Here is a 6000-nt window from a genome sequence, read left to right on the forward strand (position 1 = left end):
TTGGAGATGAGACCTCAATAAAGCTGTTCTTAAAATATAATGCAAATGTGAATGTAAGTCATGGATGAAAAGGTATGCCATAGTTTCTTTTGTGTTCGTGTTTTTGTTTCTGTATTTTGCTTTCCAACAGTAAGGTTCCCCCCACCCTTTCCATGGTCTAGGTCTTGCCCATGTCTCCCACCTCATCGCTGGCCTCCCGTGTGTGGACGTGAAGCTCCAGCCAGCCAGAGTCACTGTGCACATCTGGGCAGAAGGAGTGCTGGTCAGTGCACGTGTCCACATGTGTGTCTGTGTGTGTGTGTCTGTGTGCCAGTGTGTGTGCCGGCGTGTGTGCGCAGGCACCCTCTGGTCGCACATCACTAATGAGTCACCCTTCCACGTCTGTGGGTGGCTCCCATAATCCCTCCTGGCCCTGAACTCCGCTTCCGTGCTTTTCTATTCACACGTCCCAAGGGCTCGGCTTCGGTTTCCCTGGTAACCAACCTCAGCCCTCAGCTTCAACCTCTGGTCACAGCAAGACATGGAGAGTGGGGAGGGCTGGTGCCTCACCCACAGGGCCCCTGCCTGAGCTGCGTGAGCCCGTGGGGATGAGCGGCAGCGCGGTTTCCAAGACAACCGAACTCCAGATCCCTTTCCAGCTGTGAGGCCCTTCTCCCTCCCTGCGGCCGGCCTGCGGGCTGCCAAGTAGGAACAGGGAAGTGGTGGCATAAACACACCCCTGAGGCCCTGAAATTGTTCTATACATGGCTGTAGAATAGATATGTCACAAACAGCTCTCAAAAACAAGGAACATGATGAAATTTGTTTTTAATTCAGTAACAACAGACAGGGCTATGCAGTCTGAGATTGTATTGACAGACAGGACAGGACAGGACAGGTGAGGTGGAATGTGTGCCTATGTCCCTCAACCTCAGCTGTGCATCAGAGCTCCCGAGGAGCATTCCTAAAGGGACAGATGATGCCAGACACCGTCCCCTTAGCAGGTCTGGAACGTGGCCCCGGCATGAGTATCATTTTACAGCTCCTCTCCTGAAGGCCTGGGCTGCAGCTGTGGAAACGGAACCATCGTTATGGAGGGAAACCAACATCAGAAATCGGAGGCCCCTCTTTAAAGAGGAAAGCAGGTCTTCATCATTCCCTGCCATGCTAGACAGATTTCTCGGGCTAAGGGAGAAGAACAGTTTCAAAGTGTGTTTGGAATCTTACACCATACTTGCTGTTCGTTCTCAATCTTTCTGAATCAACATGTTGATGTGAGCTCCATGCATCTCCTAAAGAAGCATACCACTTTTTATTATTTTTTTGAGACAGTCTCAACTCTGTTGCCCCGGCTAGAGTGCCGTGGTGTCAGGCTAGCTCACAGCAACCTCAAACTCCTGGGCTCAAGCAATCCTCCTGCCTCAGCCTCCCAAGTAGCTGGGACTACAGGTGTGTGCCACCGCACCTGGCTAATTCGTTTCTATTTTTAGTAGAGACGGGGTCTCGTTGTTGCTCAGGCTGGTCTCGAACTCCTGAGCTCAAACAATCCACCCGCCTCGGCCTCCCAGAGTGCTAGGATTACAGGCGTGAGCCACTGCGCCCAGCCCACTTTTTTTTTCTTGTGACGATCCCTTATGCTCAAGTTATTCTCAAAGCCAGTCAAGCTCTTTGGTAGGCACCATCACGAGACATAGCACAGTAGTTCTTTGAAAATCAGAGACTGCTCAGGTTTGCATCAGTCGGTGTGGATGAATCAGCTCTTACGCTTATTTGCTAAGTGTGTCTGTCTGGTGGTGTTTTCTCACGTTACCCTAATTGGTATTATCAAATGAATTCTTGTGCTTAGATAAAAGCCCAGATGGCACCAGGAAATGTGTGGTGCAAAATAAAAATTCAGCAGCGCGTTGTTCCATGCACAGCCATAGAGACCCGCCTCCGCACATTTGCTGCTCTATAGCTGTTTCTGCTGGATACTGACCTCCGTGTTTCTGAACGGTGGGTTCCTACCACCATGTCCTCATTCATCCAGCTACGTGTTATCTGTTGACATCTTGGAGAAGAGGAGGATTTTAGCCTCTCAGATATATCACAGGGCCCAGGTCTTCTCCTCGGAGTCCCTAGTGGGGGGCCTCCCATTGCAGGGCATACGCCTCTACTCGGGAGGCCTTTAGAGTGTCTGTGCCAAGAACAACGCCCTCACGGAGAATTTTTGCAAGATTGTGGTGGTTACGGAGCATTGCAGGGGAGTCGTGGGGTGAGTGAGGTCAAACCTAGGAGCCTTCGCAGGTTAGAGGAATTGTGTGGGTGGCAGTGTCCACCCATGAGACAGGGCACACAGGTTTGTGGTTCTCCTGCTGGTTTGTAGGGCTCGTGGACATCTGAGTGGAGATGCCCTCTAAGCCGCAGCCTGTGGGGGCTGTGGGCCTCAGCTGAGATTTCCCAGGAAGGGTTGATTATGGCGGAAGCCATCAGCATACCAGCGGATAGGGACAGAAACAAGGCAGATTGGTTTCCAATCGCTCTGGGTGGCGATGCGGGTACCGAAGATCACATATAGAGCAAGAAGAGCCCAGGAAAGAGGCTGGAAGCCAGGAAAAAAAAAACCTCGATTTTTGAGGTGATCAAAGAAAAAGGACCAAGGAGGAGACTAAGAAGTAAATAGTCTGAGGCAGAGGAGGAAAACCAGGGGGTGGCTGTCACAGACGCTGAGAAAGCAGAGTGTTTTGAATGAAGGGATGTCGACTATGGCCAAGACGGCATGCGGTACTTTAGTTTGGCAAGGCGGAACTAGCCAGAGATTTTAGCTGGGGAACATTCCACGGAGGTGGGGTACATCGAGGAAGGAGGGAGAGGCATCCCAGTAAGTATGCTGGTATAGTCTATGCTTTGGACAAGCTCGGCTGGAAAGGCATCAGAGACACAGGGTGGTCACAGGAGAGGGCTGCTGACTTTTCAGGGTGTGTCACTGTCCCCTCAAAATGTGAGAGGAAAGCAACAGGAAGCAGGTGCCAGAAATCCGTGATAATCCAAGGACTGCTCACTAGGTGACCGTGTCATGGAGAGGGGCATGGGCCGCAGGCATGTTTCTCCTTAGTTGAGGCTCGAGGAGCAGTGGTTTCCAAGCTCCAGCGGAGTTGCAGGAAGGCTTCCATCATCCCTCTCCCATCCAAGGTCTCATCACTGTGGCCCATGGTGGGATGGGTTGGGAGATACAACCTCTTCCATGCAGAAGGCCTATATGGGTGGTAATGGGGGAGATTCCCAAATTGAGTTAAGTGAACAACGCTTGAAGTCCAGGGGAGGGGTTCGGAGAGGGTCACAGCAGGTATCGGAGGGAGGAAGAGGCAGCTGGCAGGGCACAGAGCCCTCTTGTGATGGGGGGGATGTAAGAGGCTCGGGGTGATAGGGGCTGGAAACATGGGACCTTGGCTGGCCTGGTGATTCAGGTTGCATATCTGGCGCAAAGATGTTTCTTTGGCCAGGACGACAGAAGTGTGGGGAGCTATCAGGAGCTAGGAGAGATTGGCCTTGGTGTGCAGCCCCAGCCAGGATGGATTGGAAGCCTCTGTAACACTCAGTCCTGCTGGTGAGACTGGCCTTGATGTCTCATATCTGGTGCCGAGAAGACCGTGCTTTGGGGCCCTTTAGGGCAGGATCAGACATGCTGAGCCACAAAGCAACGTCACAGAACTCCCCTGTGATTCTGCCTCTGCAAAGCTGGGACATCAGAGTCTCAGTCCTCAGATCACCAGGAAGGGGGTGCCAGGGCTGTCGTGCACAGGGGGTGTTTGGATGTGTGAGGAGAGGCCCGAGTCTGGAGGTTCAGTGATCTTGCATCAGGCCACCTGTATCAGGCCACCATAAAATAAGAAGTATATGCTTCCCAGTGAAGGTGCAGGGTCCAGTCTAAAAGAAGAGTCCTGCCACGACTACCTGGCCACAGCCCAGGCGCTATCAGGAAATGAAGGTCTTTGTCCAGCAAACCCCATCGTTGCAAAGCTCCTTAACCGCTTCGGGACCGTGCTCACTGGCCGCGAAACCTTGCCCACAGCCAGCACTTATAGTCCGCACGATAGTTTGTGCTGTGCATTGACGACGAATCCATTTGCTCTTGTGCGATGAGGAAAGCTTTGAAGCACTGAAAGTTTGTTTTACTTCACAGGCAGCTTTGTTCACAATTTTATTTTGATGAATGAAAAATTAGAAAAGTCATATCACAGCTGTCGGCTAAAGTCGTTGTGCGCGTTCATCTGTGGGTATCGACTATAGTCGACGCTGGTACCGAAGTGGTTACATTCCCTTTGGGTGGTGGTGGCTGTCATGGTGCCTGATCTGAGAGGGAGCCCCCATGACGAGAGGAGACCAGACTGTGACAAGAGGAGAACCAAGCCCTTCCTCCAAAGTGACCCCTTCCGGGATCCTGGTTGAGACATGGGCCTGGTCCCTGGTTCGCATTTGTCAGACTCGAGGGCCTCAGAGCACTGCTGTTCCATCAAGAAAAAGTGGGGATAAAAACAAAATGGGAGGTATTAATATGCCAGATATCAAACTATACTACAAAGCTGTAGTAATTAAATCAATATGCTATTGGCACAAAAATAGGAATATTGACCAGTGGAACAGATCTGAGAACCCTGATATAAAACCATCCTCATATAGCCATCTAATCTTTGACGAGGCAGACAAAAACATACGCTGGGGAAAAGAATCCCTTTTCAATAAATGGTGCTGGGAAAACTGGATAGCCACTTGTAGAAGGCTGAAACAGGATCCACCCCTTTCACCTCTCACAAAAATCAACTCACACTGGGTAACAAACTTAAACCTAAGGTATGAAACTATTAGAATTCTAGAGGAAAAAGTTGGAAACACTCTCCTAGACATTGGCCTAGGCAAAGAATTTATGAAGAAGACCCCAAAGGCAATCACAGCAGCAACAAAAATAAATAAATGGGACATGATCAAAAGCTTCTGCACAGCCAAAGAAATAGTCATGAAAGTAAACAGACAACCTACAGAATGGGAGAAAATGTTCCCATCCTACACATCTGATAAGGGGCTGATAACCAGAATCTACTTAGAACTCACGAAAAAATCAGCAAGAAAAAAATCAAACAACCCTATCAAAAAGTGGGCAAAGGACATGAACAGAAACTTTTCTAAAGAAGACAGAATAATAGCTACCAAACATATGAAACAATGTTCAACATCTCTAATCATCAGGGAAATGCAAATCAAAACTACAATGAGATATCACTTATTTCCAGTAAGAAAGGCCTTTATCAAAACGTCCCAAAACAATAGATGTTGGCGTGGATGCGGAGAGATAGGAACAATCTTACACTGCTGGTGGGACTGCAAACTAGTTCAACTTCTATGGAAAGCAATATGGAGATACCTTAAAGCGATACAAGTGGATCTAACATTTGATCCAGCAATCCCATTACTGGGCATCTACCCAAAAGATCAAATGACACTTTACAAAAAAGACACCTGCACTCGAATGTTTATAGCAGCACAATTCACAATTGCAAAGCTGTGGAAACAACCCAAGTGCCTATCGATTCATGAGTGGATTAATAAAATGTGGTATATGTATACCATGGAGTACTATTCAGCTCTAAGAAACAACGGTGATATAGCACATCTTGTATTTTCCTGGTTAGAGCTGGAACCCGTGCTACTAAATGAAGTATCCCAAGAATGGAAAAACAAGCACCCCATATACTCACCAGCAAACTGGTATGAACTGAGCAACACCTAAGTGGACACATAGGAACTACATTAATTGGGTATTGGGCGGAGGGAGGGGGGCGGGTATATACGTACATAATGAGTGAGACGTGCACCGTCTGGGGGATGGTCACGCTTGAAGCTCAGACTTGTGGGGGGAGGGGGGCAAGGGCATTATTTGAAACCTTAAAATTTGTGCCCCCATAATGTGCTGAAATAAAAGAAAAGAAAAAAGAAAAAGTGGGGGCAGAAGGCATGATTTTCGGAGGTTGGAGAACCAAAGGGGGC

Source organism: Microcebus murinus, unplaced genomic scaffold (genome assembly GCF_040939455.1).
Source record: "Microcebus murinus isolate Inina unplaced genomic scaffold, M.murinus_Inina_mat1.0 scaf037_hap2_Mmur4.0, whole genome shotgun sequence".
In the NCBI taxonomy this organism is placed as follows: domain Eukaryota; kingdom Metazoa; phylum Chordata; class Mammalia; order Primates; family Cheirogaleidae; genus Microcebus; species Microcebus murinus.